The sequence below is a fragment of the Humulus lupulus genome, chromosome X, assembly GCF_963169125.1.
Source record: "Humulus lupulus chromosome X, drHumLupu1.1, whole genome shotgun sequence".
NCBI lineage: Eukaryota > Viridiplantae > Streptophyta > Magnoliopsida > Rosales > Cannabaceae > Humulus > Humulus lupulus.
Genome location: NC_084802.1, coordinates 189837870 through 189865618, shown reverse-complemented (window position 1 = coordinate 189865618; position 27749 = coordinate 189837870). Strand labels below are relative to the sequence as shown.

At 32.3% G+C, this 27749-nt stretch overlaps 2 long non-coding RNA genes across 2 annotated transcripts; both read left to right on the top strand.

Annotated features, from left to right (window-relative positions):
* The first annotated feature begins 25128 nt into the window (after positions 1-25128).
* On the top strand, positions 25129-26439 carry LOC133805362 (uncharacterized). Its single transcript, XR_009878942.1, has 3 exons — positions 25129-25209; positions 25298-25339; positions 26232-26439. It is a non-coding gene; the product is annotated as an uncharacterized LOC133805362 (long non-coding RNA).
* Positions 26440-26487: 48 nt separating this feature from the next.
* On the top strand, positions 26488-27089 carry LOC133807120 (uncharacterized). Its single transcript, XR_009879160.1, has 3 exons — positions 26488-26544; positions 26622-26694; positions 26769-27089. It is a non-coding gene; the product is annotated as an uncharacterized LOC133807120 (long non-coding RNA).
* The last annotated feature ends 660 nt before the right edge of the window (positions 27090-27749 follow it).

Here is a 27749-nt window from a genome sequence, read left to right as displayed (position 1 = left end):
ACTTGGGAGTGCAATATGCACTTGTCTATCCCGAATGCCACCTAAATAATTAGAAGTGCAACTTGCACTTGTCTATCTCATTGGCTGTTTAAATTAGACTATGTGTTTGATTGAGTAGGGTTATTACTACTAAGCTTGTTATTTATATTCTATTGCTTATTTGAAACTATTGATTTAAGTTTTCTTGCTAAGCATTGGCTCACGGGTGTTGTATGGTGCAGGTAAGGGAAAGGGGAAGCTAGGCTAGTCATGAGTTGGAGAACTTTAGGGGCGATGTGTACATTTGTAGTTGCTCGACCGCCATGAGCGAGGATTCAAGAAAGACTAGAATCAAACCTAATTTTTCCGCTTAGGTGGCTTGTGTTATAATTACCTTTAGAGTTGTAAATGACTTGTAAATATTTATTTGGGATCCCATGTACAGACTTAAACTTTTAAATGAAAGTAATTGTTCCTATGATCAAAACTTTTAAACCCTAATCCATTAATTACTCTTAGTTACACTTTAAATCCAAATGATTTGATTAGCAAGTCTATCACTATTTTAAATACACAGTGTAATGAACTTGGCTATTCAGGGCGTTACAACTTGGTATCAGAGCGATCTAGGTTTAAAGGTTCTTGAAGACTGGCTGGGCATGTACACTCACCGCTAAAGACAAGCTCGACTCAAGGTTTGGTGACTATTTATGTGGTTATGAGTTTAACTGCTTAAATAAGATATAAATGTCTTATTTTCCTGCCTTATTAGGGAGCATGAGATATATTGATAGGGCCTAGCCCTTGACTGCTACGTGTACATGAAAAAACATGCTTATTAGCATTGTTATTGTATGTTAGTGTTATTGAAAAGCTTATTAGCATTGTGGTTGCTTGTATTTGCTTAATCGTTGGTGTTGGACCGTGGGGTGACTTTTAAAAACCTATTATCATTGCCTGATCAGCCGAGTCATTGATTGCAAATATACTTGGGGAGCTATGCGTCCAAGGCGACCAGTTTGACTAGCCAACGTTGAGATCAAGGCCAGAGATGATAACCAGGGTCAAAACCCTCCTCCACTCCCCCGAGAACTAGCAGCAAATGTTTGCTTATTATCAAGCCAGACTTCAAAGTCAAGAGGAGGAGATTCGCTTATTAAGATAGCAGGTTTTGCCAGGGAACGTTGCACCAGACATGCCACCTGTCGTGGTACCAGCGGTACAGCAGCCTGAGGTTGAAAATAGGTGGGAATCGCTGTACGAAAGATTTAGGAAACAACATCCCCCAACCTTTGAGGGAGGTCCGGATCCGCTCAATGCTGAGCAGTGGATGAGCTTGACTACCTCCATCCAGGATGAGCCTGAAATAGAGTGGCTTGTGCCACCTTTATGTTTCGAGACGATGCTCGTATCTGGTGGGAGGTGGCATCCCAAACTCGAAATGTTGCTACTATGAGTTGGGATGAGTTCTGAGACCTCTTTAACTAGAAGTACTACAGTAATGTCGTTAAAGTGAAAAAAATGAACGAGTTTACCAATTTGGTGCAAGGCGATATGTTAGTCACTGAGTATGCCTTGAAGTTTGATAGGCTGGCTAAATTTACACCAGATTTGGTGCCTACTAATGTAGCAAGACAGGACAAATTTGTTCGAGGGCTGGGTGCTATGATAGCCTATGATGTTCGGATTACATCAATTTTTGGGGAAACTACTTATTCCCAGGTGGTTGAGAAAGCCCTCACAGCTGAGGAACCAGAGAACAAGATATGGAGGGAGAGTGCTGCATGACATGATGTTCGGAGGGCAATGCCTCCATTTGGGGGATCTGGTAGGGGCAGAGGCCCAAGTGACCAGAAGAGGAAGACCCTTGACACCTCGACCACTGCAGGTCCCGATAGGAGGGGTCAGGGTGTTCAGGGCGGCCGCCAGAGCGACAATGAGACTATGAGGAGTTACTTAGAGTGTGCCAGATGTAGGAGGCACCATATGGGAGAATGTTGGTGAAGGCATGTTATATGAGTGGGGTGGTTGGACATCTCAAGAAGGACTACCCGAGTTCGAAGAAAGAGGAACCCAAGACGGCGGACAACTTGACTCTAACTCGAGTGTTCACCCTGACTCAGGCAGAGGCTGAGGCTAGTCCCTCAGTAGTGACAGGTCAGCTTTCTAGACCTGTCACTCCATATAATGTATTGATTGATTTTGGTGCTCTACACACATTTGTTCTCTAGTAGAGTGATTGATAGATTATGTAGACCCTGTGATTATTATATTGTGGGGTGTGGGACTTTATTGCTTACTGGGGAGTTGGTAGTCTCTAGGAGATAGGTTAGGTCATTACCACTGGTGCTGGACAATAAATAACTATCAATGGATTTGATTGAGTTGGGTATGGATGATTTCGACATGATTATGGGAATGGATTGTTGACCAGGTATGGGGTGACTATAGACAGCAAGAAGAAGACGGTAGCTTTTGAGCCTGAGGGTGAGGAGCCCTTTTTTTTTTTTTTTTTGGCACTATGCATGGACCTCGGATGCCTATGATATTAGCGTTGAGGGCTAGAGACCTACTACAAGGAGGTTGTATAGGATTCTTGCTAATGTGGTGGATACCACTAAGGCCATGCTAGTGGGACCAGATTGGTCTGTGAGTTCTTAGATGTGTTTCCCGAGGACTTACCGAGACTGCCATCGCACTGGGAGATTGAGTTCGTCGTTGAGTTATGTAAATTTATAATAAAAATATATTTAGAATGAATTAATCAATTAAGATGGAGTGCAGAGATAGAAAAAGACAGAGGGTGTGAATAAAAACACCCTTACTTTAATAGTAAATTAAAAAAAAAATCAACCTCTATATATATTTATTGTTTATTATAAAATTAAAACATTTTTTACACTCTTAATTTAAAAAAAATAAGAAAAAACTAATTACAATCTTTAATTTTATTTTTTAACTCAAAATAAGAATAATATAAATAATTTAAAATAATTTTTTTTTATCATATTAGAAGCACAATGATTTGTAAAATTACAATAGTAAATTTTTATACTCGTAAGTAGAGGATGAAGAGAACCGTAGTATTACTATTTACCTTTTTGTTAACCTGTTTTCCAACTAATTTTCCATTAATTGTATAAATTAGCTAGCTAAATAAAATTTGATTTTACTTTTAGAACTTACAATATGGGTCACCTAAACAATCATTGATTGTTATTAAGTGAAATTGAGAACATATACTTAGAAATTAGATAGATAGTATTATATCTGTTTAAAATTAAAATATGAGTAGTTATTATCATTAACCGTTAAGAAAGGCAAGGCAATGAATAATTAAACTAAGAGAATAATAGTAGAATGGATTTTGCTGGGCCAATACCATTGGTTCATTACCAAGCGCTAGAGTTCTTACGTGCATGTGTGTCCCTACCATTACTCCAGCTGTCTGTCTCCCAATTGTAAAATTCAATTATTTTTTTTAAAAGAAAAAAAAAACTTTAATCATAGTAACGACCGACCAACAGTGATAAGTTGTCGAGAGTTTGACTATACTTTTGTAATTGTCAAATTTACGTCAAATGAGATCCAAATCTAAAGTCACATAATTCGTGATGCAAACTATGTTGACTAATAATTATATTTTTACGTCCTTGGAGGGGTTACGGACCCAAATTATTACTCCCCAATAATAATAATAAAAAAATCCTTCCTTTACGATTGTAGTATTCATTACTTTTCAATCCGATAGCTCTAACAATAGAAAAAACAATTTTTGAAGTTTTTCGTAGACAGTTTTCTCAGTTAGTGGAAGCTTTCATATTATACATATTATAGTATAGTTTAGATCAATTTTCAAACTTCCAATTCTAAATTATAGATATATGTTCTATTAAATTAAATTCAAATATATAGTAGGATAGGATAAAAAGTACACAAAAGAGTTTATCTGGTTATGACAAGATAATGTTGGTCGGGAGGAAATAATCTTTATTCCAAACCTTCTTTGTTTTTGTTTTCCCCTTTTATCAAAAGATTACCACCCTCCTTTTATTTTTATTAAGGGTAGATTAGTTACATTTCTGTTTGGTTTTTTGTCTAACTAATTTCTGTTAGTGGTTAAGTTGTTTAACCATGATTAAGTTGTTTAACCATTTAACTTTGCCTATATGTATCAGTTTTTGTACAAATACAATTAGATATTGCTATTGACTGAAATACAAAAGAGGGTTTTCTCTCCTAATATGGTATCAGACGCAACAGAGCTTCCTCTCTAATTTTCTTCTCTTCTTCAATCTTCCATGGCACACACCAGAGCTACTGGACACAGACCCTCCAGCGCATCCACACTTCCAGCCACCACTGATGCTTCGTCTCCAGATGCTCCCCCTATTCCGACGACCATGAATGTTGAAGCTCCACTTGGTTACGATGGATGCTGTTATCAGACAAGAGATTCTTGATGAATCTCATACCACCCCTTACTCTTTGCATCCGGGCACCACAAAGATGTATTAGGATCTGAAAACTTTATATTGGTGACCTAGGATGAAGAGGGAATATGTGGCTAAGAGTCTGATGTGTTAGCAGATCAAGGCTGAACATCAGAGACCAGCAGGGCTATTACAGCCTCTAGATATCCCGGAGTGGAAATGGGAGAATATCACCATGAATTTCGTGGTTGAGTTTCCCAGAATAGTAGGTCAACATGATTCGGTGTGGGTTATCGTGGATCGATACACAAAATCAGCTCACTTTCTACCGGTGAGAACGACTTATACAGTTGACCAGTATGCAAATCTCTATGTGAGAGAGATAGTGCGCCTGCATGGGGCTTCGAAGTCGATCAGATCGGGACCCCACATTTACTTCCAAGTTTTGGGGAAGTTTGCAGAAAGTTATGGGCACGCAGGTGAAATTTAGTACAGCTTATCATCCTTAGACAGATGGTCAGTCTGAGAGAACGATTAAGATACTGGAAGACATGCTTCACGCATGCCTTTTGGACTTTGAAGGGTCCTGGAGTAAGTATTTTCCTTTGATAGAATTTTCCTACAATAATAACTATCAATCAACCATTGGAGTGACTCCTTATGAGATGTTGTGTGGTACCAAGTGTAGATCGCCCATTCATTGAGATGAGATGGGTGAAAGGAAATACTTGGGTCCTGAAGCAATTTAGAGGACCAATGAGGCTATTGAAAAGATTAGAACTCGAATGCTCGCATCTCAGAGTAGACAGAAAAGCTATTCGGATCCAAAGCACAGGAAGGTGGAGTTCCAAGTGGGAGACTATGTCTTCCTTAAAGTTTCACCATTGAAAGGGCCGAAGAGGTTTAGGAAGAAGGGCAAGTTGAGCCTTAGATTTGTAGGACAGTTTGAGATCCTAAAGAGTATTGGTCAGCTGGCCTATAGATTAGCCTTACCTCCGACATTGTCAGCAATGCACAACGTGTTTCATTTTCTGATGCTTTGGAAGTATGCATCCGATGAGGCTCATACGTTGAGTTACGAAGATCTGGAGTTGCAGGCAAATTTATCCTATGAGGAGCAGCTAGTCCAGATATTAGACAGGAAGAACAAGGTCCTGAGGAATAAAATCATACATTTGGTTAAGGTATTATGGAGGAACAACAAGGTCAAGGAGGCGACCTAGGAATTGGAATCAAACATGCGAGATTAATATCCCGAACTGTTCATATAAAATTTCAAGGAAAAATTCCTGTAAGGCGGGGATAGATGTAACGTCCCAAATTCCCTAATAAGGCTTAGTGTCTTGATTAGGGGGTTAGGAGGGAAATAATTGAATTAATTATGTGTTTATGTGATTATGTGAATTAGGTGAGTTATATTATGATATGACTATGTTTGCATGTTTAAGTGTATTAAATATGCATGTGGACCCGTTTCTTATTAGAAGGACATTTTTGTAATTTTGACCCGTTGATGGTATACTTGTAAATATATGCGTGTTTGTGATTTAGACCACATTATTATGTGGATATATTTGGGTTATTCGGCACGATGCGATCCTAGTGAGAAAGTTAGCAGTTTAGTCACAACGGGGTCAAATACCCGACTCAGGGTGAACCCAGGGGTATTTTGGTAATTTAGAAAATTACCGGGAATTATCAGGTAATGGGAAATTATTTGGTGATTACTCGATGATATTGGAATTAACTGGGAAATTATGAGGTGTTAATTGAGATTAGCAGGAAATTTGAGTTGTGGTTAAGTTTTGGTTTAGTGTTTGGTGTATTTGTGTTGCCTTAAGTGTAGTATTGAGGTTTTGGGACTCAATTATAGGTTTGGTACAACTTTGGGGTGAATTCTGTGAAATTTGGCTAGGAGAAAAGCTTTGAAAATCTGGGTTCGTGGGGTTGCGACGCGGCGCTGTTCTTGGAGCGCCGCAGACCGCATGAACTTAGAGGCTAGGGCAATTCTCTTAATTGTCTTGGGGCCACGACGCCTGGTGGGCTGCGCTACGGCGCATGTCCAAGGAAAATAGGTTGGGGGCTCTCTGACTTGTAGCGTGTCGCGACCCTATGGGGCTTGAGCTGTGACTCAAATTAGGGAAAATTGCCAGCTTAGGTTTTGAGTTATGGCGACTCAAACCTAAGGGCTTGAGAAGGATTCTATTACCTAATTTAGTAGAGTTTGCGGTCCCGGAGGCTAGGAAAAATCAGGAAAATGGTATATTTGGAAGAAATTTGTTCTTCAGGGTCAAATATGTAATTGAGACGAATTAATTAATTAATAAATTAATTTTCGAAATTAATAAATTAATTATATTTTTTGAAATTATTTTTTAAATAAAATTGTATTTTCAAAAATAACATTTAAATATGTTAGGCCCAAATTTTGAGGATGAATAAATGAGCCTCAAAATGTAGACTCGTAAAACGTAAGCTCAAAAATAACAAGTAGTGGTTGAACACTTGTATAAATATGCATGATTCCTGACCTGTTGTTGTTGGTGGTCAAACACAAGTTTAAAGGCTCGAGCTTAAGTTTCAAGCTTGAAAGAAAGAATCTTCTCTGACGCATATGGGTGTTATTTGAGCCTTAGTTGCAAGCTCGAAGGTATTGGTCTCCAAAGATTGAGTTCGATGAAACCAATAGCTGAGGAAGAGGCTGACTGGAATAACAAGCTCGAAGTATTAGTCGATCTCTAAAGCACGTTAACCTTGCGTTCGAGGTCAGCAATGCATTTTTCACACATAGCTGTTAGGAGATCCCTATTCTTTAGGGATTTGTTGTTATCTGATATTAAATCCCAATTACCATGGGATGTTATGTATTTATTTACATTTATTTCAAATATGCCCCTTTAAATAAAAGTGGGCCTGTTTCGCACATTTAATACACTTAAACATGCATAATCAGTCATATAATAATATAACCCATGAAATTCACATAACCATATGAATATTCGTTTAATTAATATATAAATACATAATATTCAAATAATGCCCTCCTGGCCCCCTAATCAAGGCACTAAGTCTTACTAGGAATTTTGGAACGTTACACAATATTCCCAATACTTCTACAACCGACGCCGAAGATTGTCAGGCAATGACAACCACCCCTAGACCGTTCCACTATCAAATTCGAATAATTAAAGCATACACATGCAACAATAATAAGTCTTACTAGGAATTTTGGAACGTTACACAATATTCCCAATACTTCTACAACCGACGCCGAAGATTGTCAGGCAATGACAACCACCCCTAGACCGTTCCACTATCAAATTCGAATAATTAAAGCATACACATGCAACAATAATGCTAAAAAGCATTTCAATAGCTTCCACATGCGGGAACAATGCTAACAAGCATGTCTTTTCCTATTCACATAGCAGTCAAGGGCCAGACCCTATCAGTATATCTCATGCTCCCTACTCTAGCATGTAAATAACGCACATCATTCAACTACGCAGTTAAACACATATTTAAAACATTAAATACCATGTCGTGAGTCGAGCTGGTCTTTAGCAACGAGCATACATGTTCAGTCAATCTTCCGGAACCATAAACTTTGGCGGTTTTGATACCAAGCTATAACGCTCTACTCTACCAAGAGTGTTACACTATGTGTTCAAAATTGTGATTAACTCGTTAAGCGAGTCATTTGTACTTTAAACGTGTAATTAAAAATAAGTAACAATTTAGGTTTTAAAATTTTTGGATAAAAAGGTTTAACTTTCCAATATAATTGTAAAAGAGTTTACATGGGATCCCAAAAGTTGGTTAAAAATATAATTAAAATTAAAATCTATAAATAGTTCACCTAAGCGACAAAATTCAAACTTTTACACTGAGTTCTTCAATAAATCTCGACCGCGGCGGCCGAGGAGACCGAATGTGTATACACCGCTCCATAGCCCTCCAACTCATGGCTAGGCATCCATCACTTTGCCCTTACCTGCACCATAAAACATCCTTGAGCCAATGCCCAGCAAGAAAACTCAACAAAGCATAATGATATTAACATTCGATATAAACGACTATTAACATACTCCATAGTCTATAACATATTCATGCGAAATATATAATTCATAATCATGTTTCACCACTTATACACGTGTTCAATTTAAACACATAGATCATTTACACAGCCATGCTGAGCGACCCTGTCGAACGAGGCTCGGCTCCCAGCGCCAAGCTTACGGCCTAAGCTGAGTGGGTGTATACAACACTCCATGGTGGCCCAGCCATCACGACCTATGTTTCGTAAGATTATAGCCTAATACGGCCCATGCCGACCAACCACATATAGATATAATGAAAACAGATGCAACAGGCTCAATTATATAGCAAGGGCATGTAACGCTGGTTAAATTTCCAGATATACGGTTCATAACTGATTCCATGTCAATATCTGGCCAATGTCATACTCTATGTTCATATTCCAATTTTCTTACCTCGAGTCCTGTGTAAGTAATGGTACGACCCCGAGCACGATCCCCTTTCACGAGCCTTGCGGTAAACCTAGTCACAGCATAAACGGTACCCTCATTAAAAACTAATCCTATATACACATTCCATGACTATTCCCTAGCTCTCGAGACTTTCAATTCCATCAATTTGGGTGATTGAACTATCTCCCAAGCCCCTAAGCTTTTCCCAAAACTAAAAAAAAAACATATTATGAAATGATGATAGCGCAAGGGACCCACCCACTAGTGCAGAGGAGCCCAAAAGCAACAGAGACACTCAAATTTCCCATGCTTCAGCGCAGGGGCACTACAATGCAAACCCAGACTTCTGAGATTCTTTTTTCTATGATTTCTCCAACCCAAATCTGCCCCTAACCGACCTAAGACCTCCAAAACTCATCAATCCAAGTTTCCAACCAAACATTAACGAAACTCTGACCCAAATATAAGTTACCCAAGTGCCAAAGAACACAAAAACAACATTAGAACGTTATGAGACACAAAAATATCAAAACCATCACTTTGAGTTTTCGAAACTCAAGCTTTTCTTCAATTCAAAAATTCAACAACCAAACCAAAATTCAGGCCTAATACAAGCTTTAAATCAATAACTTAAGTAGTTTCTATCACTAATATACTTACACAAACACTCTAAAAGTCCGGAATTCAAAAATTCAGTCAAGACCCACACATTTCCTCAAGAACAAGACCAATAAATGAAGACCACAAAAATGATTCTTACCTCCTCTGAAATTTCAAAAATCCGAGCTATGAGGTTGGCTTTGATGGCTACTAACTTCAACTGCAAGCTCCAATTCTTCTTAGGGCCACCAAAAATTCAAAGTTCCAATTCTAATCTTGGCTTCTTGGAACTTTGTGTATACCTTGAGAAGAAACTAGAGCAAAGGAATAGGGAGATGAATGTATATATCAGATAGACTTCAGCCCTTGTTCAGTTTTTTTCTATTTTAATGGTCAAAAGAACATTTTTCCCCTAGCTTAACTTACCCTCAAAATCAAACCCAATGGCATTTTGGCCATTCTGCCTAAATCACCACTAAACCTCAAATTGTACCACTAATTCCCAATTAAATCATTAATCTCAATTATTCATCAAATTATTTCCATTTACCAATAAACCCGAGTAGTTTTCCCAAATTATCAAAATACCCCTAGGCTCGTGCCAAGCCAGGTATTTATCTTCGTTGTGACTTTTCCGCTAAATTGCTCAAAAGAACCAACTTGTGTTGAGTATCTCAAATATATCCACATAATAATGCGGTCTCAAGCACACAACATATAAAATTACAATTACACCCTCAACATGTCAAAATTACGAAAAATGCTCATTTTTAATAAAAGCAGATTTTTAAGCACATTTATTATATGTAAATATGCATAAGCAGTCATATCATAATATAACTCATATAATTCACATAATCACATAATTTCAACTATGCCCTCCCAGTACACTAACCAAGGTACTAAACCTTATTAGGAGTTTGTGGACGTTACAGCTACTTCATCAAAAAGTTCCATCATATAAGCATCTTCGCAACTTTGGTTGGCTTGCCTATGTCTCAACTCTTCCTTCAACCAGACACATATGGTCACCAAGATCTCGTTCACATATTTTCATAGGGTATCCAACTGGAATGAAGGCTTACACTCTATTAGATTTTGAATCTCAAAGGGAAAAACATTCAAGAGATGTTATCTTCTATGAAAATATTTTTCCTTGGAAAAATTCAGATAGTAGTGATATACTTTATAAATATTTTTCTAACACTTTTTTGCCTCCTTCTGTTTTAGCAAGCTAAGTTTACATCCTTCAACATCTTCAACAAAAGATGCAACTCATGATGTGTTCACTACAAAATCTGGTCGAATCATTAACAAGTCATCCCATCTAGATGATTACATTTGTAACATAATTTTGTTCCTCCATCTATTGCTCATCCTATCACTAATTATCTTTCATATGACAGATTTTCAACCCCTTTTAAAGTTGCCATCTTAACAGCTCACACAATTATCGACCCCACTTCTTATACTAGTGCTTCCACAATGCCAAAATGGAAACAAGCTATGCAAATGGAACTTGCTTTTGAAGCCAATAATACTTGGCACATAACCTCACTACTAGCTGGACAACATTCAATTGGCAGGAAATGGATCTACAAGATTAAGTACAAATCCAATGGTGAGATAGAGAGATACAAAGCCCGTTTAGTGGCCAAAGGCTATACACAACAAGCAGATATCGATTATTTAGAAACCTTTGCTCCCCTTGAAAAATTTAATACTTTAAAATTACTTCTTGCTTTAGTCACCACTCATAATTGGAAATTACACCAATCAAATATAAATAATGCATTCTTGTATGGTGATTTAGAAGAGAGTGTATATATGAAAATTCCCCAAGGGTATAAACCCAAGGGAAAACTTCCTTCTAAACCCAGTTTGTAAACTAAACAAAATCCTTTATTGCTTAAAACAAGCCTCAAGACATTGGTTTGTCAAACTCAGCACCACCTTACTCAATAATGGCTTCAAACAGTTCCATTCAGACAATTCTTTCTTTATCAAACAAACTTCCACTTACTTTCTTGCTTTGCTCATATATGTGGATGACATTGTTATAGCAAGCAACAACAACAATGCAATAAGTGAGTTCAAAATTTGTTTGGATTCAAACTTTAAACTCAAAGATTTGGGTCCTCTTCCTTTTTTATTAGGCCTTGAAATAGGCAGGTCTACTAACAGAATTTTTGTTTCCCAAAGGCCTTTTACTTTACAGCTTCTAACAGAAACATGATATTTAGGAGCCAAGGCAGCTTCAACTCCTATGGAGCCTAACATGAAGCTCAATGATGATGATGGTGATTTTCTTCCAGACCCTACATCATATCGTAGCATGATAAGTAAACTCATTTACTTAACAATTACTAGACGTGATATTTCTTTTGCAGTTAATCAACCCAACCAATATTTAGCGTTCCCCCGAACTCCTCAAAGTTTCCCAACGTATACTTCAATACTTGAAAGGCACCCCGAGACAAGCCATTTTCTTCCCTTCTAACTCAAACAACTAGCTTCATGCTCATGTTGAAACTGATTTTCAAAACAACGACTTTCAGCTCAAAGTATTCATTGATGCTGATTGGGGCTCTTGTATTGACTCTCGAATATCAATTTCCAGTTATTGTATTTTTGGGTCAATCTCCCATCTCATGGAAGTCAAAGAAGAAATCTATAGTCTCCCATTCCTCAACTGAAGCTGGATATAAGGTCATGGCAAACGCCACTTGTGAAGTAATTTGGTTCCTTGCTCTTCTCCGTGACTTTGGCATCCCTCACAAAACAACTGCCATCCTCTATTGTGATAATCAAGCTGCCATGCACGTATTAGAAAATGTTGTCTTCCATGAAAGAACCAAACATGTCGACATTGACTTCCATATTGTTCAAGAGAAAATACAATCAAGCTAGCTCAAGCTTATACATGTCTCCACCAACAACAACATTGCTGATTTGTTGACCAAAGCTCTCTTTCCAACTCAATTTACAGCCTTATTATCCAAGATGAGCATCACAACACATGTATATCTCACGTTGAGGGGGCGTATTAAGAGTAGATTGGTTATATTTCTACTTTGTTTTTGGTCTAACCAATTTATGTTAGTGGTTAAGTTGTTTAACCATTTAACTTCGTCTATATGTTGGCTTCTTGAGCTTTTGTACAAATACAATTAGATATTGCTTTTGACATAAATACAAAGAGGATAATCTCTCCTAATAATTTTTGTTCTAATTTTTACATATTCCTCATAATCAACAAACCATTATAATTTGAGTCTCTTGACAAAGTGATCTATTTTTTGAAGTTATTTTGTACTTTGGCCTTGTTTTGATATTTTTTTTGCAAAATGACCTCTGACACTTGAGACAAGTGATCAAAATATTAAGACAGCTAATCGAAATTTTTAGACAGTCAATCAAAATTTTTAGAAATAGATCATTTTATAAAAAATTATCATAACTAAATTAAAATATGCAAAATACTTAAAAAAAAAAAAAAAAAAAACCAATTACTTTTATAATATTCTACTTCTTTTAAATATTTTTTTAAAAAGAAGTACAAGATGCTTTGTCAGTAGCCGCATCTTTTTCTTTTTTTTTTTTCCTATCCCCAAAGACAAAAGTGAGCTGGGTCCTCGAGTTCTTGAAAATTCAGCTGAATCCATCTTTTCTTTCCGCTAAAGTGACCGATTGAGTGAGTCAGACTGTTTATTAATTGTTACACAACAAATTTACTCCTTCGTAACCCCTATTTAAAAAATAATAATAAAATCTAAATATATAGAACATTGGTTTTTGTTAATTTTTTTTTTTTGGCTTTTACCCAATCTGTTTCGTAATACCCAAAAATCAGATTCATTTATTTATTGATTAATTAGTCGATGGATCGGACACCCAAACATGTAGACACAGGACTTTGTTTGGTCTGTTTCGTGTTACGTATTCTTCATGGATTATTATGATTTATCGGTTTAATAAAGATTCAATATTTATCAATAAACTTTTTATTACTAAATTTAATATGTCTCCTCAGCCCTCACTTCTCTATCTCTTTTCCACGCATTCTGACAATTTAGCACACTTTTTATTACTATTAAAAAAAATAACAACTTTACTTTGATGGAAGACTTGAGGTAAATTAAAAGAGGTAAATTCATTACAAGAGATAAATTGAGAACAAAAGTGAGCTTTTGTCAACTGGGGAGACTATACAAATGAATTTGACTAAACCACTTAAATAGTTTTTAAAACCTTTGATAATTAATAACGTAACAAAGATGACGTACCTAAACTTTTAAGGGAATTTAAAAAAAATATGGCTTTTATATTATCAATGTGTAAAATTATAGAAGTTATATTTTTCTTAATTTGAATGAGAAATTTATTAAAGAAAAAATTAAAGTATGAGAAACTAAAATATAGAAATGTCATATTTTTTTATCATAGTTATGTTTATTTTATTTTATTTTGAAGGTAATTTTATTTTTATTTTTATTTTTTTCTATCATTTTTTTTTCCTTACTTGTTTTTTCTTCCATTTTTTCCCTTATTTTTTCTACCAATTTTTTCTTTATATTTTTTCATTCTTTTTTTTTTCATTTTTATTCATTTATCCATTTTTTTCTTTCATTTGTATTTTTTTTTTCTTCATATTTTTCAGTTTTTTTTCATTCTATTTTTTCTTTATTTTTGTATTTATTATTTTCTCATTCCATTTTTTTTTCTTTATTCACACATATGAACTTTTTTTTTCTTTTTTTCTACCAATTTTTTCATTATTTTTCTTCTTCTTCTTTTCATTCTTATTTATTCATCTATTTTTTTTCATTCATCATTTCTTTTGTTTTTTTTTTCATTTTGTACTTATTCTTTTCTCATTCTATTTCTTTCTTTTTTCTTTTTTTTCACACATATATTTTAACATTACATAATTATTCTACTATATTTTTTTATTTATTATATTTTATTATTGTAATTTTTTTTATAATTTTTTCTACTATATGTAAAAAAAATTCAAATAAATTTTTTCAGCATTTTCTTTTTACTGTAACACTTATAGGAATACCAAAATTTGGAAAGAAAACTAATAAAAATATGAAAACGTGAATGGGTAACTGGTTACCTTCACATTCTTTGTGTGTATATTTCTGAGGGTAATTGGTTACTTTTACGTTCTGCTGTGTGTATATTTATGGTTTCTTTATAGTAACTAGTTACTTATGTTACTAAAATCATAGTTACTTCTTCTTCCTTTTTTAATGAAGTGTTCTTCCATTTTTTCCTTCAAATTTGATGTTTATTTTCATATTTAATATGAGTAACTCGTCACCCCTCTTAGGTAACTGGTTACCCCTCTTATGGCAGAAAGTTACTCATCTCAGGATAACTGGTTACCCCTCCTGGTACATGTTATTTAACCTAGCTCTATGATTTTTTTTTAAGATCAATCAAGTGACTAATAACCCTACTCAGGATTTGAAAAAAAAAATGCACAATCTTAAAAAAAACATATTTATACTAAATAAATAATAATTTTATAAACAATTCATATTAAAAAAAAAAAAATTGCAAAACAACCAAAGAAAAATTTAATATAAAATTAGTAATATAAAGACAATATAAAAAACAAATAACCTAAAAAAATAATAATCAAATTACAAACATACCCTTCCAAATTTGATTAAGAGTAAAATTATGGCATAAACTAATTTTTATACAAAAATATAGGAAAATAAACCCATAATAGTGAAAATTCTTTAAAAAAGCCATAGATTAATTTTTTTTGAAAAAAAACCATATTTTTGCACATTCTATTAAAAATCGCATATAAAATGTAATTTCCTCATCTTTTAAATACGCAATTTGCATGCAGCAAACTAGTCCAAACATGTGAAGCCTTTGTAAGACCGTATTAAATTTACTTATGTATCTTTATTGCAACCAAATCTTTTCAATTTCATTACATCAAAAATATCTTCGGAAGTTTTCAAATTCATTATTTAAAAATATGTTGGTAGAAAATTAATAAAATAGAAGGGAATTCTGCAAAATAAATAAATAAATAATAGGAGGGAAACAAATATATATACATAGGATAGAAATGAAGGAATTTCTTTTGGTGAAGATGTGATGAAAATTGTAAAATTATTACATTACTCAGATATTATTTGTTGTACCCTAAAAGAATGAGTTGAATTACTCAGCACAGGGTACACCTGGCAGACAAGCGTATGAAGAAAAGCATACATAGGGTATCTTGCTAACTATTGAATGAGCAATTTGACAACCTACGACAATCAGATAGTCTCTATATCGCTTCTTACGCCAACAACTTAGTTCGAGGTACGCATTGCTCGGACCGCCTTCATGAAATTCTAAACATTACTCATGTCAATTCGGATTAGTTCTACAATACCCGCTCAAGGAATGTATTCAACTCGCGGAAGCCTGACCATGACGCACAGTGAATGATCGCAAAAGGCTCGGATATTCTCCTTACGCCTCATAAAGGCCAAAATTTTATTATACATTTATTACCCAATATAACATATATAAATTTAATAGGCAATCATGTATTTATATAAATGGGAAGTTGCTCAAATTTGTAAGTTACAATATTAACGTACGATTACCCAAAACTGTCCATGAGAATCTCCTATAAATACAATGAGAATGGACAGGAAAAATGATCAATTTTCTATATGCAAAACACTGCTGAAATGGTCATAAACAATTTCATCAAGAGCCATAAACAGATCAATAAGAGTGATTCGTATACTAGATGGATTTTAACTACAGAACCACGTAAAATCGTGTGAGCATATTGTGTTCTTGTTTTCTGTCATTTTCTTTCTATTCAGTTTATTAAAAAGTGTAATATCTCTATTGTCGGATTTCTAAATCTCATGTTGCCGAAAAACTACGTCAACATTATTAATTTATAATTTATGTATAAAAATAATTTAATGTTTTTACTCTTATTCCTTTTATAATTTTTTTTCTCTTTTTGCATATACTATAATAATAAAGAGATATAGTCACTATATTTTTTCACTTTTTTTTTTATATACCAAACATAACATAACACTCTATTTAGTAAAGATGAAAGAAAAATACGTAGAAAGTAAAATATATGAGGGGAAGAAAATACTAAGCGTAGACTAAAAAGTACTGTTTTTTTCTTCTTCAGAATACTTAATTTTTTATATCAGTTGATTTTATATTAGTTAGGTCTCCAACATTTTTAAATCGTATCATTTAGATCCATAAATGTTATTTTTATTTATTTTTTCTTTTAAAATACATAAAAAATACAAAGTAAATGATGAATCATTCTTAAAATATTTGAACATTTAATTTATGACAATAACAAATATGACATGAGAAAAAAATATTTCATAACATTTTTAAAAATATTTAATATATTTTTATAAATTAAGTTAATGTTTTATTAAAAAAATATATTCTTACATACATTGTTGTCTTAAAAGTAATATTAATAACTATATTATCAATTTTTATTATATTTATGTTTTTTTATTTCATATTTTTTTTTAAAAACTTAATAATGTATATAAACTTATTTATGTGCATATATACATGATTACTTATAAGTTTCATTATAGAAAAAATTTATAAAATAAAAAATAAATATGTACATGATGAATATTGATAATCTCGTGATAATTTAGTTATTAATATTAAAAAAAGAATAAATAGGATTTTTTTTCTCCCTTAAATTTGATCCTTGTAGCCCCCTAAACTTTTTTCTTTTGGAAAAAAATCATCCCGAACTATTATAGCCATTGCAAATGTCCCCCTTCAGTTGCATTTCATTCATTTTTTTTAAGCAGTTTGCTGATGTAACATTAATATAACGCTAATCTAACATAATTCAATAGTCCAGATAGGAAATATATGCATAGATAGTAGTCTAATGACAACTTATGAGAATATATATCGGCATTCCTAGAGCTAATGTCTGTATGTTTAATGCTCATAAACTCAGTTTCGACTAGTTTAAGTTAGTTAAATAGATCATCATGCTATAACTATACCTGTAGTCAGTGGTTAGACTAGCAAACCGTTCATTTTTTTAAGCAGTTTGCTGATGTAACATTGATATAACGCTAATCTAACATAATTCAATAGTCCAGACAGAAAATATATGCATAGATAGTAGTCTAATGACAAATTACGAGAATATATATCGACATTCCTAGAGCTAATGTCTGTATGTTTAATGCTAATAAACTCGGTTTCGACTAGTTTAACTTAGTTAAATAGATCATCATACTATAACTATACCTGTAGTCAGTGGTCAAACTAGCAAACGGTTTTAAAAAATAAACAGAATGCAACTAAATAGGCACATTTGCAATGATTGTTATAGTTTGGGGGCAAAATTCCTATTTATTCTTAAAAAAAGTATAGGTAAGAATTTTTTTAATGAAAAATTAATTTAGTTTATAAAACTATTTAATATTTTTAAAACTATCTTGAAAATATCAATGTCATGTTTGATATTGTCATAAATTAAGTGGTTCAATTTTTTTTAAGATTGATTTACTATTTTTTTATATTTTATTTATGTATTTTGAAATAAAAATAACATTTATGGACCTAAATGATATAATTTGAAAAAGTTGGGGACCTAACTGATACAAAATCAACTTTCGGGACCTGAGTGTTACAAAGTGTAAAGAATAAGGACTACAGCTAAAACAGTTATACTTATACCTCATAAAATTATATGGGTAGTTGTATTTACACCCCATCAATATATGAATACAACTTATTTCTATATATAAAAAAAGAAATTATTGCATATTTATCATTAAAATGACTAAAATTTATATTTTAAAATCCTTAATTATTTATAAAATTTACACTTATTACACCTTCATTTCTAATCAAGTTTTAAATTATAATTTTTTTTATTTAAATTGAGTCATTTTAATCTCTAAAAATTATGTAGCAACACAATAGTAAAATTTCTCACTAGAAAACTCATCTATTATGAAAGTAAGTTTATTAACTTTTTAAAATTAATTTTTCATAAATTTATCTTTAAGATTGCATTAAATTTTTATTTTTTTATTTAATTATTTATTTATTTTTATTAAGAATTATTTGAAAACTTTAATTTCTTATTTCTAATGAATGATGTCCATATATTTTTTTTTAAATGGGTATAGAAATCAAGACCTATTATAAGAAATACATGAGTGGAATTATATTAAATGTATATTTCTATTTATAGAATGATGATAATTAACAAATGTGTATTTATATATTTGTATGGTATAAATATAACTCCCCAAATTATAAAGACACCCCATTTTAAAAATATTTTCTTATTATATATTATCCTTAAGTAAAATGACTAATACAAACTACATTTTTTTTGTCAGACTAATATATACTACATTAAGTCTTTAATTCGATTTATAAAATTTTAGCTTTAGAAAGTACACCAAATTTTAATTAAATTAAAATTAAATTTTTTTTCTTTTTATATTGAATCTTTTCAAAATTATATTCATTGTTATAACAACAAATAATAAAATTTTCTTATTGAAAAATAATCATATAATATAAAAGTAAGTTTATTTTATTTATTAATTACCATTTCATAAATTTATTATGAGATTGTATTAACATTTATGATTTTTCTTTAATTATTTATTTTATTGAGAATATTTTTAATTTAATAAATGAGATACACAATTGTGTTTTATTTTTATTCTTTTTGTAAAATGTTACAAAAACAAATCAACACATAATATAGGAAATATATGAGATGTAATTATAAATAAATGTATACTTTTAATTTTTGGAATTGTATATATTTAATTTGGGCTATATACATACATTTATAAGGTATAAATATAGATCATCCTTCTTATTACATGTTTATCTTTTATAAAAAAGACTAAAATATATCACTTTAAATCTTTAATTCTATTTATAAAATTTTAGACTTAGTGACTACACCCCAATTCAAATGAAATTAAAATTATAAATTTTTTTCTCTATTAAATTTAATATTTCTAATCTCTTAAAAATACTTCATTTTTATATCAACACAACAATAAAAATTTCTTATTGAAACAATCCTATAATTTGAAAGTAAGTTTTTTTTTTTAATTACATTTTCATAAAATTATATTTGAGATTGCATTAAACTCTTTACGATGTTTTTTTTTTTAATTATTTACTTTATTAAGAAAAAAGCAAATTTATCATTTAACCTACTTTAATTTCCAAAATTTAATGAATGAGATGCACAATTTTATTCTATTTTTCTTTTATTTTTTGTAAAATATTGTACAAATTAAGATCTAATATATGAAATATATGGGGTGTAATTTTAAATAAAATATATTTTAATTTTATGGAATGGGGTGTGTATATAACTCCTCCTTTCATTTATACTTATTTGATATATAGAAAGGAAATAAAATTATTGTATTACTATTCTATTATTAGTTTAATTTGTGTGTAGAAATAATTTAGTAATTTTACTTCACTTAATTTTTATCTAGTAGTCTTGAATTCTAAGTATTTATTGTAAATTGTAATTATGGTGCTTCTATTCACACCCATTTTTTTTTTCTCTCCACACCCATTTCTAAATAAATTAGTAATAAATTCTTAAAATTTCTTTTCACACATCTTTTATATATATATATATATATTAGTATAAAATTACTCATTAATAAATATTTTTTTCACCTTTATAATTTAAATAAAATTAAAAGATACTTAGCACTCTCAATTAAAAAAATTAATTTTTAAAAAATGGAAAATTAATTGTTGACTGACTTTTTCGTCAACTACCAAATTAAAAGAAAAGCTTAAGAAAGAAGAAGAAGAAGAAGAAGACCAGATTTTATGTGGTTCAGGTTATTAATTAACCCTAGTCCGCGAGTCACTTGTATTGAAGATGAAGAACTGGAAAAGCTCAAGTTCTCTCGATATTCAGGCAGCGTATGGCTCACGCTGAATGTTGGGATCCTTTTACAAATTGTGTCCTAGCCCTATTTATAGATGACTAGGAGGATTAAGCTCATCAATTGAAGCTAATTGCAATTATTGCTCTCTCAATGAGGTTTGTTATTACATAAATGATAAACGAGTTTTAGACACGTTTTAGTGTGTCTGTTTAGGAAGTATTTTAGTTGTTTAGGTTATTTTAATCTATTACGTTTATTTTGGTTTGTTTTTAGGTTTTGAAGGACTCAGAATGCTTTCGAACGAAAAAGAGGTCAAAATTGACAAAAAGACAAAAATCTGTCGAAAAATGGTGATTTGAAGCAAGTTGCGTGACCGCGCTAGGTGTGTGGAAAGCGAGGATTTCTGCAGATTTTTAATGAAGGGTATTTCGATCATTTCACTTGGGAAGAACGTAGGGTTTCGTATTTTAATGCGTTTTTCATCATAATACTGAAGTTTTTCAGAATTGGAACATAGAGAAGACGTCTGGAGAATTTTGGAGAAACATTGGATTACTTAGAGGTTTTTGGGTTTGTGAGTTGATAAAGGTTGAGTTATTTGGTTTGTATGCTTATGGTATAGTTGAGCCTAAATGACTTTTTCATCTATGTTTACCTAATCCATTTAATTATAAGCCGTGAAAGTCCTATTGATTTTTGAGCATGTGTTATTTACATTAGTGGAGATTAGCAAGTATAGGAAGCTTATGGGATAATAAAGGATTGATTGACTGAAATGCACAAATTTGGTGAGCATAAATGGATTCAATTACATTTTTTGTATGAATCATAATTAGGGGAGCTTTTATTTTTGTTTGAATTTAAGAGAAGTGGAAGAATGTTTTGACTGAAATTCTAGATTATTTGTTGATTTTCCTGAAGATTATATAAGTATGTTAGTCATCATAGCTTGAGGCTTGAATTATTGTTGTTGGCTTGATTCAGTTGTGTTTGTTGTTTAGGTTTTTAGTCGACTCTATTTATTGTTGTGTTTTTAACTCAAGGGCAAGTAAATGGTAAGTTTGGGGGAATTTGATAAACGAGTTTTAGAGTTATGTTTAGTGTGTCTGTTTAGGAAGTATTTTAGTTTTTTAGGGTTATTTTGTTCTATTTTACGCTTGTTTTGGTTTGTATTTAGGTTTTGAAGGACTCAGGATGCTTTGGAACGAAAAAGAGGTCAAAATTGACAAAAAGACGAAAAATCTATCGAAAAATGGTAATTTGAAACAAGTAGCGCGACCGTGCAAGGTGTCTGGAAAGCGAGGATTTCTGTAGATTTTTAATGAAGGGCATTCTAGTCATTTCACTTGGGGAGAACGTACGTATGATTTCATATTTTAATGCAATTTTCATCATAATACAGAAGTTTTTTCAGAATTGGAACAAAGAGAAGACGGCTAAAGACTTTTGGAGAAACATTGGATCACTTAGAGTTTTTCTTCTTTTCATTATTTTCTTTCATCTCTAGTTTATGTTAATTGTTAATTTCATGGATTTTAATAGTATGAATATGAGCTAAATCTTGTTTTAGAGTTTTTAATTGAGTCTCCTGAAACTCTTCTATGAATTAATACAATTTTATGTTTTGTTCTTCTTATTTGATATCTTTTCAATTTATGCTTAATGCTTGTGATTTATTGATCATTTATTACATGATATATATGACTTTGTTTCAAAATCTGAAAGGGGAGATTCAAATATGCTATAATTGACTAGACATAGATTTCAATATTGAACAAAAATATCAATATGGTTTATGTAGCTTATAAGTTCTTATACCTAATGCTTCCTATATGTTGAGTTTATCATAGAAATATAGAAAATTCAAACATAGGTCAAGTTTTATATATCTTAACACGAATATAGAATACTTTTGTAACTTGCTATCTCAATTAGAAGAAAATCTTATGAGAATAATGCATTAAGGAAATAGAGAGTGGAAAGACGACGAGATTAAATTCCCTAAGTTTCATCCACTAATTAATTGTCTTCATCGTTATTTGTTTAGAGTTTATAGTTATGAATTATTTTTGTTTCATAGTTTTTATGTTTATGTTTTAGTTTTCTCTTATCAACAATTTTTCGTTAGCCAAATTGAGATAAAGAATTAAATATTGGTACTTAGTATTTCAGTCTTCGTGGGACAATACTCGTGCTTGCACTGTATTACTTGAAATGATACGTATACTTGCGTCACTACACCAAATACCCATTTCCATAACACATGAATATAATAGTAATGAAAAAGTATTATGGAAAATGTTATATATGTGGCAAATGAAAAAGGTGGTAATATTTTGGGAGTCTGCCACTTATACATTTTTTTCAGAAAAAATCCTTCCAATTTCGGACTCATCATTTTCTTCTTCGACTAAGCACAGTAAGTCTCCGAACTCTATCTAGCTTCGGTTTCATCCATCCCTTCTTCAAATCTCAGCACAAATCTCCTCCATCCCTCAAATCTCAGCTCAAGTCTCCTCCATCCCTCATATCTCCTCTCTCTCTCTCTCGTCTTTCTCTATTTATCTGGGATTGGCTTCTCCGTTCATTCGCCTATAACTACTGGGATCTACTTCTGTGTTCATTCGTACTCTTCGCCAAAAGTTAATCATTGTTCGACTCCTCCATTCATCTTCGCCTACGGTGTCTCTGAAGTTAGTCCATTGCTCTGAGTACAACTTCGGATCTTCGGCATTTCCAATCGTTCGACTTTGTCTTCGGCGTTTCCAATCGTCTACAGAGTATGTTCTTGATTCTAACAGTGTGTGTTTTTGGTATTGTTTCATAAAACCCTATTTTTTATTTTCCCCTTTCCCTCTTCAGCACCCCAAAGCCTTAACAACCCTCTGTTCTTCTACGCTTACAGTTTCAGTTATATATATATAAATAAATCGTTAGTTCAGTTTTCTAAAGCATCTTATTTTGTTATTAATTTGTCATGATATATGCAAGAATTATACTGGTGACTTGAGCTGGAGTAGCATGGACCTATTTTTACATAATTGTATTTGATAAAATAGACGGAATGATTTTGTGATGGTTTATGTTTTGTTTGGACAAGGCTGATACTATGTGGCTATATGAAGCAATATCGTGATATGCTTGGTTTGATGTAAGTTATTTTGTTTTGTTTTTATGCATTAACTGTGTGAGTGTGTGATGGTGGTTTTGAATGTTAATATTTTAATATGCTTTTCTAGAGAACTCAGTTGGAAAAAATACAAAAGGAAAGGGAACAAATTCTAGCAAAGGGAAAGGGAATAGATCAATATGGTTTTTGTTAATTTTAAACACACTTTTATTCTTGAGAAAATGTAGAAAATAATGATCAATAGAGGTGGACGAGAGTTGAGAGACAGTGGGACATGAAATTTTCACCCAAATGACAAAAAAAATACTATTATTTTTCTTAAATTATAAAGTTCGATACTATAATATCAAGTTAAAGTATTGTTTATAAGGTTTACCCCAGTAAGAGATAATTTTTGAAGGGCTGCTACATCTTTCTTACTAGCAAGGGCCATAGCTTTGCTCAAAAGAAAACGGTTTTGGTAATAGCATGCATTCTATAGCCATAAAAATTTGTCCTTTAATATCTCTCATTTGTCTCTTTTCTTCAGCCAAGCTCTTACAACCGTGGATCACTTGATATTGCAATTTCTAGAGTGGTTTCAAAAGTGACCAAACACAAAATTGTAAATTTAAATATGAAGTAAAGAATTATATATGAAATAAAAGGGTAAAGGGGGATGTAAACTAATATATACATGGTTGTCTAGTTCATAATGCTTTCTCTTTTCCACTGATAACAAGCTCCACACAATAGCTCCTGTCTCATATCTTTGGTAAATAATAAAAATAATGGCAGATTTAATTCAAATAAAACTCTGGGTACTATTGAATTTAGAGTCAAAGTATGTATTATAACATGTTATGAGATTGAAATATTTTATCTCCCTGAAACAACCAAAAGTGTTATATCTATTTTAAAGAAATGAAGAATAAGGTCCTTCGTGGCTTGACAAATTTTTTTCACCCTTATCTTTCCCTCTCTTGCTTCCCCAGCCTTGTCTGATCTTGTTCATAATAGGCCCCTGTACATTAGACAAATATATGACTATATATATATAGATATGTTTTATTGAAAGGAACTCTAGTGAAGTTAAATGGCGCTAGAATGTTACAGTAATAAAGATATTCATTGTGAATATATTTTTATGTAGCCATAGCAGGCATAGCTGCATATAACAACCACAAGCTAAAAAAAGAAGCTTCTAGACACACCACTGAAGCTTTTATGACATTGGATGGTAGTTTCAACTTATGCTTTTATGGCATAAGATCATAGTATGACACTGTCATTTTTGGGTCATGTGGCAGGTAGAAATTGGTATTAAGCAGTACTTCATGGGTTCTTTCAAGGGCCAGACACATAAGAATACATGGAATGAGACTCTGAAATTAAGGGGCTGGCTTTCTTCCCAATTGTTTCAATAATAGTTTCCATCCCATTATGCTGAAATAATCCATACTCTGCCACTTCAAGAATACATGAATCCAACATCTGGTCTTCTAAATCGTACTGCAAGGTTGCCAAAGGATATCCAGAAGCCTGACCTAGGTCCGTGTGTTTATATCTCATATGGCTACATCGAGCAACTTGTACAGGCTGATTCTGTCTTAAAACTGTATTATGATTCCTATGACATGGTATGTCCATTTCTTTTCTCTTGTTGTGGTTCAAATGACTAATCTCTTGAAGTATTGATTTATAAATAAAGTTTCTCATTTATTTCAGTCAAGGGAATTTCAGTATTGGTTGAAGACAAGTAACAATTAGGTGTGTGCATGTTTTTTATTAGATAGTTTTAGTTCAAAGTACTCACAGTGATACCTCTGTTTCAAGCCAATTTGCAATATCATGTTAATCTATGCCTTTGACAAGCGCTTTAGTAGATCTTGTCTTGTATTAGTGGACAACCTAGAGTTTTTAAAACTCGTATATTGTTAATGAAGAACGTAATCCATACATTTTCTGTGAAGCTTTGAATTTTTTCTAATCTTTTACTCGTTCATTCTAATCAACATTTGTTATTTCTTATCCTTTTTATTAGGCCTGTGCAGAAATTTTTACAACCCGCCCAACCCGAATAATCCGCCTAAACCAACCCGAAAAAACCGCAATAAAACGCAACGCGAATAAACCGACCAAAATTTAAACCGCCCAATTAAGAATTTATTATTAATTTATTATTTTTAATATATTAAAATAAATATATAAATTAATTAAGTTTTGTTTTAATTTTTTTATTATAAATTTAAAATATTGTTTTAAGCTTAAAAAGATAAACTTCACACTATTAGTACTAGTATTTAAAAGAAAAAAATTACAAAAATGTAAAAAAAAAAATACCACTTTTGTTTGGGCAGGTTGACCCGACCAACCCGCAAAAAAAAAAATACAATTTCGGTTTGGGCGGGTTAACCCGACCAACCCGCCCAAATTATTGGACGGGTTAAAAAAGAAAAAATTTCTTAATTGGGCAAGTTACGGGTCACTTTTGCTAACCCGATTATGACATTGGACGGGTAAAAATGCCTTGTAACCCGACCAACCTGCCCAATGATCAGCCCTACTTTTTATATCAGATGCCGTGTACCATTATGAGGTTTTAGGAATATGAGTGATTGGTGTTGTATCTTTGGTTTGTTTTACCCTAGTTTTACCCCAGGTTTTAGGAAAATTGCTCGGGTATCGTGTTCCTCTGCTGCCACTCACGAATCATGGGATAGAAAATTGCTCGGGATGTTGAATCTGATTCTGATTCTGAAACTTTGCTACCTTCTTGTGAGAGTATACATGGCTCAGAAACATCAGAAGACAGGAAAAGTTTCAAGGGTAACAATTAAAGCTCCAATCATGATGGGAAGAAATCACTAGCAATGTCTGATGTTGCCCAATGGGATGTTTTTTGCAGACACGATGTTCCCAAGCTTATAGATTATTTCAAAAGGCATTCTAATGAGTTTGCTTGCCACAAGCGGGTAAGTGTAAAAGCTAAAATGTTGTCGTCTTTTCCTGTCAAATAATTTCTCTTAAACTTTTAATTTGGCTGCCTTAGGTTGATCATCCAATTATCGATCAGAGTTTCTTTCTTGACACCACTCACAAAATGAGGCTTAAGGAGGAGTTTGGTAAGTAGTTTGTGAGTTTCATCATTTGTGGTAATCTAAAATAACTGAATCTAACCCATCTCTATTTTTACCAGAGATTGAACCTTGGACTTTCATGCAACATGTAGGAGAAGTTGTTATCATTCCTGCTGGATGTCCCTACCAGATTAAGAGCCCTAAGGTCATTTTTGCAACAGTATTGACAGTCTGAATTAAGAAAGATATATGAAACATTATTTTTATTCTCCATGAGTAAAAGTTATATCTTATAAGTTCCCTCTTGCTGCTTATAACTGATTAATATTTCCCCATTAAATGAGAGAATATGATTTAGATTTTCTATTTTATATATTAATCTGCCTCAAGTTGGCTTGAATTATCTATAATATTTATGCATTTTTGTTCTGATTCTCTGACGTGCAGTTCTGGTTCATACCATATCGTAATCAATTGTAATATTTACCTAAGACTCTGGGTAGATTGTTGGCCAAGAGCTCTTGATCTTGTGATTACTATGTTCTTGTTTGTTCTTTGATTTTGTTTTAACCTATATTTGTTCTTAAGCGTTTCCATATATACATACATATATTTATATATATATATATAAATATCAAACAAGAAACAGAGTGGAAGGCTAGATCGGGAAAACATAGGTTGAGTCACTAAAAAGAGAAGAGTTGAAAAATCATTGATTGACTCCAAGCAATACCACTGTAAGTTACTCTACAAACTTTTACTTATTTCCTAAATCTCTACACTCTTCCATGATTGAATACAACACACACACATACATATATATATATATACTAGTGTTCAGGTTCCTCTGTGCTCCAATATCTATGGAACTGCTTTATTATAATTACATTATTATATCAATTTAAATTTATTATTTTGCACGAGTTTGCTTAAACCGTGTACTGTTTTTCTTCTACATGTTGTTTTTATTACATGAAAAATAATATTTTTGAAATGTTAATATTCTCCGAAGGTTTGCTGTAAGAGACATTCTTTGTTGATGACACTATGAAGTTGACATAGATGTTATGCATCAGGGAAATCCTGAACAGGCAGATGTT